General features: G+C 43.5%; 1 pseudogene; it reads left to right on the top strand.

Moving 5' to 3' along the window:
- Positions 1-587: 587 nt before the first annotated feature.
- Positions 588-2,296, top strand: LOC110555965 (ATP synthase F(0) complex subunit C1, mitochondrial-like; annotated as a pseudogene).
- Positions 2,297-13,761: the final 11,465 nt, after the last annotated feature.

Below are 13,761 nucleotides of genomic sequence, written 5' to 3'. Positions count from 1 at the left end.
AGTCCTGATGAGACCTGATAGGATAGGGTCCAATAGAAGGGATCTCCTCCATGAGTGAACTAGGGGAGGAGCATAGGGGGAGGAGGATGGGATTGGGAAGAGATGAGGGAGGGGGCCATAGCCAGGATATAAATAGAATAAATTGCAATAAATGATAATAATTCAAAAATTTTTTAAATGCAAAAAAGGGAGGAAATGAGTTACTCTAAGATTGGGATTGCTATAAAATCCAGTTTGTGTCCATCTCTTGCGTATGATGCCTCATTCCAATTTCAGAATCTACAGAGTTCTCACCAGCAAGAAGACCCTCACCAAACACCTCAGATTTCTCAGCCTCAAGACTGCAAGACAATTGCATTCTGTGGTGTCATTCAGTTACAGCAACAGAAAATTGTCCAAGACACTAGGAGCCAAGTGAGGTCAACCCTGAGCAACATATAACGCTGCAGACAACACCCAGCAGGTGCTCTGAAACAGGAATGTAATGGGTTATCTGCCCCTGAAGAGGTGTTAACTGGGGTCTCGTTAAGCATCTAAGACTTGGAGAAAAGAAAGGTGAGAAGGGCCAGAGCAGGGAGATGGAAAAGATGCAAAGCACCAAGGAAGTCTTGATCTGCTCCTGTAGCAGGGATCTGATCAGGCCTGTGTCTACCTCCCTCCTGAGAAGACCAGAGACCTCATCCAAAGAGCCTCCCTGCAGCCCTCCACTCTCCAGTCATGGAATTCCAGACTAGTGTTGTCTTCCAGGGCACTGCCACGGCAGCTAAGTTTGTTGATGCTGGGGCCTCCTCAATTGCTGCGGCTAGATCAGGGGCTGGCACTGCAGTGGGTGCTTGGTGGCTTGATTATCAGCTATGCCAGGAGCTAGTCTCACAAACAGCATCTTTTCTATGCCATTTTGGGCTTTGCCCTGTCTGAGGCCATGGGCTCTTCTGTCTGATGGTTACCCTCCTTGTTTTCTTTACCATTAGACACTGTAAGGTCACCCAGCCATGCCTGCTTCTTCAGCTCTGTGCCAGTCTCAGTGCTGGCATGTGCAAGGATTTATCATCAAACATAATATTTTTCTATAAACAAAAACCAACCAACTGAAACAAAACAAGACAAAAAGAAATGCTGGTGAAAACATTTTGGGAAGCGGGCCACCACCCCAAGCAGGACGCCTCAGGTTTTGAGCTTTTGGTCAGTCCTCTCCACATCTAAATGTCTTTTCCATGTGGGTACAACCTGCTCTTCTCTCAGTGGTCAAATATTGGTTGTATAAGTTAGCCTTCAGGGGCTTCAAGGAGGGTTAGTCACAGCGGCTTAGGGCTGAAAGAGCTCTTAAAGGTCTGTGTTGAGACAGGGAATAGCAGTGCATTTCAAAGTCAGCATCTGTCATAGCCAGGTAGGTCTATGTAAGTTCGAGGCCAGTCAGGATTACATAGGGAGACCTTGTCTCATTAACAACAAATGCAAAAAAAAAAAAAAGTCTGGTTCAAGCCAAGTCTGCTGGGATAAGACTTTGTCATTTTTACTCTAAAATCCCACTGGACACCTATTCTGCAATACATATGAAAAAAGAAAAGATTTCATTCGGAAGGGGGAAGAGACGAGAAATAGCGGGTTGTCCCATTTTGGAATGGATGAGCACAGCTTCATGAGGGAGAATAGGGTGACTGAAGACAAAGAGGGGCTTGGGTTAGCTCTGGGGTGGGCAGTGAGAAGCTGAAAACCCTATGCTTGGGGTGTACGCAGAGTACTGGTGACAACTAGTAGATTGGAACCCCCCCAAAAGAGTCTGGGTCACAAAGCAGAAGTAGGAGAGGCCTTTGAGTAGTCAGAACCCCGCAAGCACCACCTTAATAGGAGGCAGCCGCTGTGCAGACGCACGCGGTTCATCTTGGCTGGTGGCAGTCACATCTGAGCCATGAGTCAGCACTGGGCAGTCATTCATCCTTTTCTGATGCCAAGTCTCTAGTCATTTCTCAAACCATCAAGAAGGAGGAACTGGGTTTTCTCCCCCTTTAGAACTCGTGTGGACGAACCCGTTATTTGTGTCATTAATGCAGCAGCCACATTCTCAGTGCACTGTGGGCGGGGTGTGCTCATTTACTTAACAAGTGTTGCCCTGTCAGTGCTGTGGTCACCAGTGAGGGCAGAGGGCAGCTATGGCTCCCCTGGTGGCGATGTCAGCATCCTCTGCCCACTGAAAATCCGTTCTCAGAAGCCAAGTGAGCGTGTTCGTGTATCTAAGACGCCAGAGGAAGCCACCTCACCCACCAAGCATGCCTGTGACAGAGAAACATGCTTCTAGGTCACGTGTTGTCACAGGAGTCCCCTTTCCACACTCCTAGAGCTGACATGTGGCTCTTGTACAAAATTATACACACCAGTCACCATGTCCAGTCTACACCTTTCAGGGAATGATCACAATGTGGGAACCATTCCCAGTGTGAGCTCTGTGCTCAACCATCCTGTTCTAAGGCTAGCTCTGCTGTTTGTTGGTTATGGTTATTGTGTAATTAAACCCTGACATGTTTCATCACACTTAAACTTTGTCATTTGTATGACAGGTGTCATCACAGGGTCATGAGACTCTTGTGAAAATCAACTGTGATCATCTGTGTGAGACACAGGCCACAGTATGCAAGAATGCAGAAGAGGTTAGTAAATAGCATCCCTATCACCACCATGTCCACCACCACTACCATCATTTCATCCACCACTCCCATCACCATAACATACATGATCATCATCATCGCCATCATCATTTCTGGTCTTTCCTCACTCAAAATATACCTATTTGACGTATTCTTCGTTCCAGATACTGTTCTCGAGTACTGGTCTGCAAATTGTTCCGCTCACAAGCAGATTTGGATATTGTCAGGGCTAAAAAGAAATATCCAGCCCTTTGAGGACATTTCGAATTTCAACAAACTAACATAAGGACAGTACATATGGATTCCACAGTTGTTTGGTCCCAATGCAAGGTATGATGTAGGACAAGGAAATGTTGAATTTTGTTTGTAATATTTATTTCTTTTCTTTTCTTTTTGACAAATAAAGGGTTTATAGAACTTTTCTGATTGGAAAACCAAGCCATATACTTCTTCTTCATATAAGGTGGTTTCTAATCTGTTTGAATCATGAAACAGGACAGCTACTCTAGTGTTGAATTATTTCATTCTAGTGCAGAGACAAGAACATCCAGCTACCCATAGAACCCTGTGGTGATGCTAACATCTAGACATGGATATGAGTGTGTGTGTAGGGGGAGAGCTTGCTTCACACCAATTGATTCTCACATCTGAACATACATAGTCTTTAGAGCAATACCAGAATTTTTTTTTATGCTGGTTGTACAGAAGAGGAAGCTAAATCATTAACTTAGTCATTGTTCTATTGCTAAGAAGAGACACCATGATCAAGGCAATTCTTTAACTGAGGGCTTGTCTACAGTTTCAGAGCTTTAGTGCATTTTCCTCTTCAGAACACAGTTCAGGAATGGAGTCCTGAACTGAGAATTCTGAGTGCTTGTGAAAAACTTCTGGGAAAACAAGATGAAAGTCTTGTGATCTCAGTTTTTTTTCAAAACCACAGAATTGTTCTTGAAATATGCTTTCATGCCCCTCGCAGGTGTCACGGATAGGAAAGAGCTCACTTTAGATTGTTCATTACACCTGGATCTTGTTATTTGTTTATATGCCTCTATGGAAAAACATGTTTTTGCCACGTGTGGTTTGTCTTTACTCGTCTGATTCTTTTTTTACCCTCAGGGTATAAATTGGCTGATACTCTGAATAAAGTTGGTTATTGCATGAGATTTTAGTGTGTCTTATTTTTAGGCCCCATTCTCCCAGAGTTATATCACCAGCTACAGCATTAAACAATTATCCTGGTGGAGGGCATGGGAGTATGCAGGCAGACACTGTAATAGTAGCTGCATCCTGATCCAAACACAGAGAGAGTAAGGTGCTGGGCCTGGTGCTGCCTTTTGAAACCTTAAACCCCACCTCCAATAACACACTTCCTCTGACAAGGTCACATCTCCTAATCCTTCTAATCCAGTGTTTTTTAACCTTCCTCATGTTGTAGTAAACCCCGACCATAAAATTATTCTATTGCTACTTCCTAACTCTAAGTTTGCTACTGTCATGAGTCATAATGTAAACATATGATAGGCAGGCTATATAACATGTGACCCCTGTGAAGGGTCGTTTGACCCCCACAAGGGTCATGGCCAGTAGGTTGAGAACTGCTGTTCTAATTCTTCTCAAATAGTGCCACTTCCTGATGACTAAGAATTCAAATATCTGAGGTGATCAGGACAACTCTTATTCAAAGAACACCGCAAGCAGTACTGCTAAACCAAAGGTCACTTCCCCAGGTAGGTGAATGGCTTTAGCTTCTTGTCATTTGACCTGATCAAAAAAAACTTAATCAAAAAAAAAAAAAAAAAAAAAAAAAAAGAAAGAAAGAAGGAAAGAGAGAGAACTTAATCCACACATAGTGGCTGAGGCTAAGAGAGGTGGAGTTGTGAGAGACTATTCCTGGGAGAGCTGAACAAACATCCACCCACTCCAGGTAGGGAACTGACACCACACCAAAGTCAGGATCCCACCAGTCCAAGTTGGTGAAGCAATGCATTTTACTGTCACTACATTAAAGGAATGTGGATAAAAAGTTATAACTCGTGGAAGCAGAAATGACTCAAAGACAGATGCACGAGCCAATGCTCATCCCAGCATGGGTGACAGCTTATGAAAGCTGGGAACCTGAAACACATCGCACAGCCTTCAGGCAACTAACTCAACAGGTTTCAGAATATCCTTACTGGCATTTCAGCTTGTCTGAGACTCTCCTTTATACTTATAAGGCCTAGTTAATCTGGTCAGTTTCAGGTACTTCCTGAAGTAATTGAGTTGTTTGCTGGATTTAGCTAACTTCCTTGCAGGATGGAATGGATTTTGCCTTAGAGCAGTGATTCTGTGGGTTGCAAGTCCTTTTACAGTTATGAAGTAGCAACGAAAACAACTTTATGGATGGGAGCCACCACAACATGAAGACCTGAATTAAAGGGTCACAGTATTAGGAAGGTTGAGAACCACTGCCTGAGAAAAATCTTGTTTCTTAACTCTATTGTGGGAAGCTTTTAATCTGGAGGAAACAGTAACATAACAGATGTCCATGAGAAACACAGTGAAGCAATGACAGAATTTGTGAGGCAAGAGGTGATGGTAGTGTCACAGAACTGAAGCTGACCTTGTAGGTTAAGGAATTTTCCAGGCCAGCAGAAACATTTTTTTTTTTTTTTTTAGCAAGAAAAGCCACATGTGAGCACACCACTACTTGTATTGGGAGAACATGGATAAAATGGCTCATGACAGACTATAAGCAATTAAGGTGGGGCCAGCAGCGTTCAGCTCTACTCCAGCATCACGTCTCAGCACCAGGGCCACCATCACCTCATTCATAGTCCTTGGTGTGTAGGACACTGCTTTCCCCTCCCTGACATCATGTTCTGTCTGGTTTCGCTCTGACATGATGCCACTTGACATTTTGCGTTGCCTACTGGGACCAACTCTTGGCACTTTTCCTGGTCCTCAATGATGCCTGCACAGTCTGTCCCTGAACCTAGGAACAATCAGCTCATTCAGCCTTGCTTGAGACCTAGGGCACTGTCCATGTGTTAAGCAACATAGTCCCAGAATGGCAGTGGACTTTTGTCTCTAGGTTATGCGTCCTTGGCTAAGAAAACAAGCATGGATAGATCCTACTGAACCATCAGCGTTCTCATGGGAATAGCACTGCTGACTTTTTAAAATAAAATGAATCTTTCATGGTATATTCTCTAGAAGAGAGTTAGGGCTTTCCTGAAAGGTTAACGTGTTGTCTAACCGTGTATGTAACACTAGCAGCGTGCAGACACTTACATTTTCTGTACTTAAATTCAAGTTTGCTCTTGCAGTCTCACCAGCCACATTTCGGATGCGCGTGTGGACATGGGGTGGCACACAGAGAACATTTGCATCTTTGCCAGGTTTTCCTGAGTACGAGTGCTGGACAGTGAGAGTCACTGAGCATTCTCTAGAGAAGAATGATACAGTCGGACACGTGATTTAAAAGACTGACTCCTGTAGTAAAGCAGAGGGCAGTCCCAGGGAAGGAAGCATGTTGAGCCAGCTGATCTTTGGGGAATACCAAAAAAGTCATGAGTTTGATAAACAACTCGGAACATTCAGAGAAAGACTAGACTATGGGATATTGTCAGGAAAAAATAAATAAATAAATAAATAAATAAATGACACCTCTCAGCTTGCGTATTTGTCCAGTTCTCTGGCCTCCTCTCCGGCTGCTATTTCCTAGATTCCCTTGGACACCCTGTGACGGGTCTTGAATCAGAACGTCTGTACTGCCGCCCCCTCCCAGCATATTCTTCTTTTCCCTCCTTTAGTGCTTGCTCCTTCCCTCAGCAGCACAGGCAACTGATCAGGAGATGGGACAGTGACTAACAGAAGCCAGTGTCGAGGGCATGCTTGTGCTGAATAGCTTCAGGCACCTGTTACTGGTGATAAAATGGGTGTGGTGCTAAATAATGTTTATTATTATTTGCCCTCTAATTATTATGGTGGCATTATTTAAGCCACTACCACAATCAAATAAGACACAGACACCTGTTAGATTTTATAATTGCCTTATTTACCTTGGGCTGGGCAGATACTCTACCTATGCTGTCTCAATAACCTTACCATCCATCTCCCAGCCCGCCTCCAATGCCATCCATCATAGCTATTCATATCTGGGCTACCTTCCATCCATAAGCCCAAGATAGTTGCTTATATTTTTTATCTTGGTATTTTCTCCATTCATACCATCCTCAGAGTCCTTCCTCCCAGCCCACACGATTCCTTCTCCACACCAACCCATCATGGTGTCCTCCTGCCTCTCTTCCCATCTTTCTGTTTCCCACGACTCTTTTGAACACAAAGCCCGGGAACCTTAGACACACTGACCCTAATGTTTATCCAGGAAGTAACCAGATCTTGACGGCCAGTAGTTACCATCAGATACAAGCATCAGACCAACCCCCAACAGTCACCTCAACATAAACTAGACCTGGGAAGAAGGAATCTCAGCGGAGAAGTTGCTTCCAGTCAGAGTGACTTGTGGGCAGCTCTGTTAGGATGTTTTCTTGATTGCTAACTGATGGAGAAGGGCCCAGGACACAGCAGGCAAGGCTACTTCCAGGCAGGTGGACCTGAACTATTTAAGACAGATGGCTGGATATGAGCTTGGAAGCAGCAGTGAGGACCATTTCTCTGTGGTCTCCTTCAGTTCCTACCTTGGCTTCCCTTCGTGATGGAAGGGAAACAAACAAACACTCTCCAGGTTGCTTTTGGTCAGTGTTTTATCACAGCAATAGAAAACTAAACGAAAATGATGCCATCGGTTGACTCTCTAGCGGTAAGTTTTTACATCATCTACTATGAGTTGAGAGGTCTGCTGTATTGCTCCAGCTCCCAATAACTAATAATCTTAGGAGGTGACCAGAGTGATCAAGGAAATTCTTGGTGACTGGATCTAAGTTACTCAGAAAATTAAGTAGATGGAACATCTTGTCCTTTCACCCTCTGGTTTGTAATCGTAATGCTACTGTATAATGTGAAAATTCTCAAATAGAACTAAACCAAGGTCTATAAATACACACAATTAAGACTTCAAACATAGCACTGCTTTCTTTTCATGGGGGCTATTTCTGTGTGGTGATTGCCTGGCTGATCTGCAATTTCTGAATACAAATGGCTTTTCTCTATAACTAATGGGGAAGCTGGCAGGGCGCTGCACACCCAGGCCCCCTCTGAGAGGAAGTCTGTTAAACCATGCCGAGTTCTCGAGTTCTCCTCTGAATTGTATAAGCAGAGTGGACCAGAGACACCGGTGAGACCGCACATCCCATTAGGATGAAATAGTGTCTGTTTGGTTAGTTTCTGGTTCTAGAAGGATAATGGCCCTTCTGGTCATAAATCACACAATGGTCAGCCACAAAGCATGAGCCCGGGGCCTATTGCATTCTAAATTAAATACACTGCAGTGTAAATTAGGAATAAATGCCAACAGAGATCTCTCTGATTTTAGATTCACAAGCACTTTAAGATACAGTTTAAATAAGAATGATGTAGCTTCTTTTGTAACTACAGTGCTGAAAACATAAACGGAATGGCTTCAATGGAACCATTGACACTATGAGCCTGTAATGGCTGTTGACAACCGTGGTATAAGGCAGTTAACACCAGAAGCTTTAAGTAGGGGCTACAAAGATAAAAGATGAGGGTTGCTTTTTAATGATTCATTTCATATGTTAGATCGCCTGGAGCTGGAGTTACAGGTGGCTGTGAGCTCACCAGCTTGGGTGCTAAGAACCAAATCTGGGTTCTCTGAAAGAGTAAGTACTCTTAACTGCTGAGTCGTCTCTCAAGACTCCAAATTTTAATTTTTTAAAACCAATAATTTATTCTGTTTTACTTCTTTGGGCGTGGAGGCTAGAGAGCTTTTGGCAGTTGGTTCTCTCCTTCGACCATGAAGGTCTTGGGTGGTCCAGGTAGTCAGGCTTGGCAGCAAGTGCCTTCATCCTCTGAGCCAGCTCATTGGCTCTCACAGCTGAAGTTTGAAGCTGTCACAATTCTCAGGAGTTGTAGAGCTGAAATGTTAGGGTGCGTAAAAGCGTGAATCTATGAGCCCAGCCTCAGCATGTTTTCTTCTAGTTGCTACTGATTAAATATGAGACAAAGATTTAGAGATTCAGCGGATAAAGAATGAAAAGGGAAAGAGGGGTTCTGGCCGTGCCATAATGTGACAGAGACCGACCACGTTCAACTTTCCAAGGGGCTCTGGTTCAAGGCCTTAGTTAAGTTCAAGGCACTAATCTGTGAGCTTGAGGGGGCTGCAGCTCAGGAAGGAGGTTGCACGAAGGCTAAAGTGGCCTTCTCCAAGACTGTGAGCCAGCCTAAGCTGCTCAGCCTTGGGCAGAAGGAAAGAGAAAAGGGTTCACTTATGTTTCCACATACTGAAAAAATAGAATGGACAGAGTAGAAACACTGACAGGATGTCCAGATTCCCGAAATGCCAAGATAATTTGTGAAAATAGCTGACAAGGTAAGAGTTTCATCCAAGAATTAAAGTTTGAAAAAGAAAAGGAAAGAAAGAAACAACAACAAAAACCAGAATGGTAGTTACGGAGAAAGAAGAACTACACCACATAGAATATGTGTGTACCAGGATAGGGTACCAGTGTGTGTAAGATAAGCAGGTGAAGATGAGCAGCCAGCCAAGGCAGACTGAATCTATAAGGAGCAATGGAAAACTGAAAGACAACTTTTCCAAAGAGTGACAGAGATAAGGGATAAGAAATTGTTCAGAATTCTAGACACAGTAAAAACACCTTTCAAAGTCAAAGTCAAAATAAAGGCATCTCCAGAAAAAAAACAAAACCAGACAGCACCAGGAGTATGCTTGTACTGACAGAAATAATGAAAGGATTTAATTCCTCATATAGGAAGAAAATTATCTCAACCAGGAGCACAGAAAGTATAGGAAGAAAAGAAGAACAAGGAACGTGGCAAATTCATGCTAGGGAAATGAATATTAATTCAGAAGACAATAATAACATTACACTTTACTTACAAGATGGAGAGCTTCTACAGCAATTTTTGTAGGGATAAATTTACATGAAGAGTAAGGAAGGTGGGACCAAAATAGTCAGGGTCACAAGAACTTAGCATTATCTGAGAATGGAATGGGGTTAATTCTTCAGGTCAGAGTAAGTCCAGAATGCCTGTGGTAGTCTTTGGGATAACTAAAAGTGAGGTAAGGAAATGGGGAAAATGAAAAAGTATTTTGTGTATACAACGGGATCAAGAAAGAGAACAACCAGGGAACAATGAAATATTGAAAATATCTAAATATAGTAAATTATTTACAGTTACTTGACCTAACCTATTTGAAATATAAGCACTGTCTGATTACACAGACTGCTTGCAGGAGAAAATAAAAACAAACTTAAACATAAGATTTTCTCTTACAAGGAGAAGAGAAAAGCTATGCCAGTGAGAATCTAAGCAAGAGAAAACTGGTAGTTATATTGGCATATAGCAGAGTACAGTCGGAGGCAAGAAACACTGCAAGAGTTAAGTCCATTTCCTGATTATAAAGCCTTTCTAATCTCGAAGGATTTATAATTAAAAATCTGTATGCATGCATAACAACATACCCTCAAAATAGGGATAGCAAAAAAATGACAAAATTATGATGAGAAATAGGTACCCTCATGACCAAAGAGGACCTTTGTATGCTTGCACTACCAACTCCCCAATGTGTGTTTGTGTGCATGTGTGTGTGTGTGCGTGTGTGACAGAAGGCTGCTCTCCACCCAGGCAATTCTCAAGAGGGCTGTATTTGCAGCAGGAAACCTGGAGGGATGAGAAAATGCCTCCCTCTGGGACAGAGAGCAGACAGACTTGCTGCTGTGCTGTAAGAGGAAAGAGATTTCCCCGTTTCTCACGATCCACTGTCTTCATTACTGCGGGATTAGGGAGTGAGAACTGACTCAAGCACTGATGTCACACTGCTGTGCTGTCAATGACACAGATAACTTTGCTGGTCACTTGGGAGTCTTCAGCCTTCTGCCAGAAACCCACTGTTTATTAGCTTAATAAGGGTAAAAAAAATCACTCCCCATGCTCAACAATATGCTATGCATGACAGAAGAAACCCCAAGAAAAGGCCATTGGAGGTCTATCAAGAGAGTAGGGGCAAAGCAAACATGGTGTGAACTTATAAATATATGACCTTAAGGCAAGAAACACTGTTTAAATTAAGGGCAGAGTACAAAATAGCAAAAGGAGCCTATCCATTAGGATGATACGATAATTTTATAGTTATGCGCCTTCTCTCTCTCTCTTTTCCAAGAAAGGGTCTCTCTGTGTAGCTCTGTAGCTCTGGACTCACTTTGCAGACCAGGCTGGCCTCGAACTCACAGAGATCCTTCTGCCTCTGCCTCCTAAGTGCTGGGACTACAGGCATGAGCCACCATACCCGGCTTAGTTCTATGCTTTCAATAAGAGCTTTAAAATGCTCAACATGAAATCTTGTAGGACTGAAATCATTGGTGAACAAATCTATAATCATCCTGGGATTTTAAAATATATACATACTTTTTAGGAAAGGGAGATGGCTCAGTTGGTAAATACCCTGCAGCATGAGGAACTGAGTGACTTTAAAAGCTGCGCTTGACAGCATAACCCTGTAATCCCAGCATTAGAGACTGAGACAGGAGGATCGAGTGGCTTGCTCACAAACCAGTTTAGCCTAACTGGCAGGCTCCAGATTCCGTAAGAAACCAAAGTGAATACAGAGGAGGCCTAGAGAGATGGCTCAGTGGTTAAGAGCACTTGCCATTCTCCCAAAAGATCTGAGTTCAGTTCCCAGCATGTCAGGTGGCTCCCAACTACCTGCAACTCCAGCTCTCAGGGACCTGACACACCCTCTTCTGGACTCTGTGGGCACTTGTACACATGTGGCATACACACACACACACACACACACAGATAAAAATAAATCCTATAAATAGGAGGTAAGAGTGGTGGAAGATACCTTGATGTTGACGTCTGGCCACCTGTATGAACACCCGAGCATACATGTGCACACACATGCATATATGCTAATAGAACAAGTAGATAACAGAAGACGTAAGAGGTTTGAACACAGCTACACAAAAATACTACGGAGCACACAATCTTCACATGCACGGAAAACACAAAAACCATCATAAATTCCGAGAGACTATCACTATTCAGAACATGCCCTCTGTGATGAAGGGAGGCAGAAGGGAGTAATAAAATGCCAAGACACCTTAAATTGAATCACAGTAAAACTTCTTAAAACAGTAAAGATGTTTGAAGGAAAACCTACATAACACAAAACTAACCATCTGAAAGGGGCTTGTGCACAGCTGACTTGGGGGCTGGGAGACAGCTTGGCTGGTAAAATGTTTGCTGCAGAGGCTGGAGGTACTGAGCTTGATCCACAGCACCCACGTCAACAGCTGGGAGGGTTGGCATGTGCCTGCAACCTTAGCTGTGGGAACTGGGAACAGGAGAACTCCTGAGAGCAGCTGGTCAGCCCGTCTAGCTGAACTTGGGACCCTCTCCCACCACGTTCAGTAAAAGACCCTGTTTCAGAAAATTAGAAGTGGGGAGGGGTAGAGGAAAGATATCAAACACCAACCTCTGGCCTCTAGTCTTAGTTACTTTTTGAGGTCTGTCAAGAAGACACCATGACAAAGGCAACTTATAGCAGAAAGAGATATTATGGGCTTAGGGTTTCAGAAGCTGGGGATCACCATGTGGGGGAGCATGGCAGCCGGTGGGAGAATAGCTGAGAGCTTACATGTTGAGACAACAGCCATGAGGCAGAAAGAGCTTGCTGGGAACAGTGTGGACTTTTGACACCTCAAGGCTCAGCGTCACTGACGTACCTCCTCCAACAGGGCCACAAACCATCAGCCTTCCCAAACTGTTCCATAAACTGTGGTACCTAGCCTTCAAACATATGAGCCTGAGGGCCATTATCCCTCAAACCATTACAGCACTACAGGCACGAATATACATGAACATTCCCCCATGAATATGTACACATACACACACGCACACACACATCTTAAAGCGTTACCCATAAACCATTTGCTGCAATTGCTGGAATTGATACATAGGAGTTTTATCTGTTATGTATTTCTTATATGCACAGTGACACATGAAAATCATTACATTGAAATGTAAAGGACAGTGTCTAGAATTTTCAATTTTCTTCTGAATTCTTTAAAAAAAATACATGTATTATTTTTATGTATGTGTGTGTGACTGTATGAGTTCATGTGCAGATGTACATGCAGGAGCCCCTGGACGCCAGAAGAGGGCATCAGATGCCCTGTAGCTGAAGTTCTAGGAACTTGTGAGCTGCCATGTGATCTGCAAGAGCAGGAAGCACTCTTAACTGCTGAGCCATCTCTGCAGCTCCTGAATTCTTTTTAAATGAGTTTATTTTGACCATCTATTTTCAGCACTCAAAGTCAGAATTTGGTCCTTTTCCTTCGAGAAATGATCCAAAAACTACAGAGAAAACAGAAGACGAAAACACAGATGCCATTTTCAGCAACACCAGGGAAGAGCTAACATCTGTAGACTCCAAAATAGGCAAGAGGAGCTGTCGGAAGCTGGGATCTAGCACAGGGCAGCAGGCACTGTAAGTCAGGAGACAGGGTTAGGACACAGAGACAAGATGTCAAGGTGCTCATGGAGTCAAACATCAGAAGAGCCAGCAAACACACGCTTGCTGCAAATGTGGGCTGCCTACCAGGTGTGTAGCCACGTCCCTCTTCAGGGATGCCGAAAACTAAACGGAGCCACACAGGAGTAAGTCATGTGTTCAGGAAATTGTGGTCACAAAGGTCTTTATCTAGTGTCTTCTACAGTTACCCTCCAGGAACTATCTAGGAAGAGCCAATCTCCTCCAAGGTTGAGATTCAAAAAGAAAGACATTGGGTTGGAGACAGATTGTCCACAGAAACCTCAGAACTTCTTTCTGTAGATGAGGAAGATCATCTTGCTATAAACTGTTTTAAAAACAGACTCAGGCTCCTGGGAACTTGAAGGCACACAGACACGCTTTTCAGCTAGCACACACAGGAGCTGGGTTCAAGACTGAACCAGTAAATGTAAAGGTAAT

This window comes from Meriones unguiculatus, chromosome 18 (genome assembly GCF_030254825.1).
Source record: "Meriones unguiculatus strain TT.TT164.6M chromosome 18, Bangor_MerUng_6.1, whole genome shotgun sequence".
Classification (NCBI taxonomy): Eukaryota; Metazoa; Chordata; class Mammalia; order Rodentia; family Muridae; genus Meriones; species Meriones unguiculatus.
This window is presented reverse-complemented; position numbering and strand designations above follow the sequence as displayed.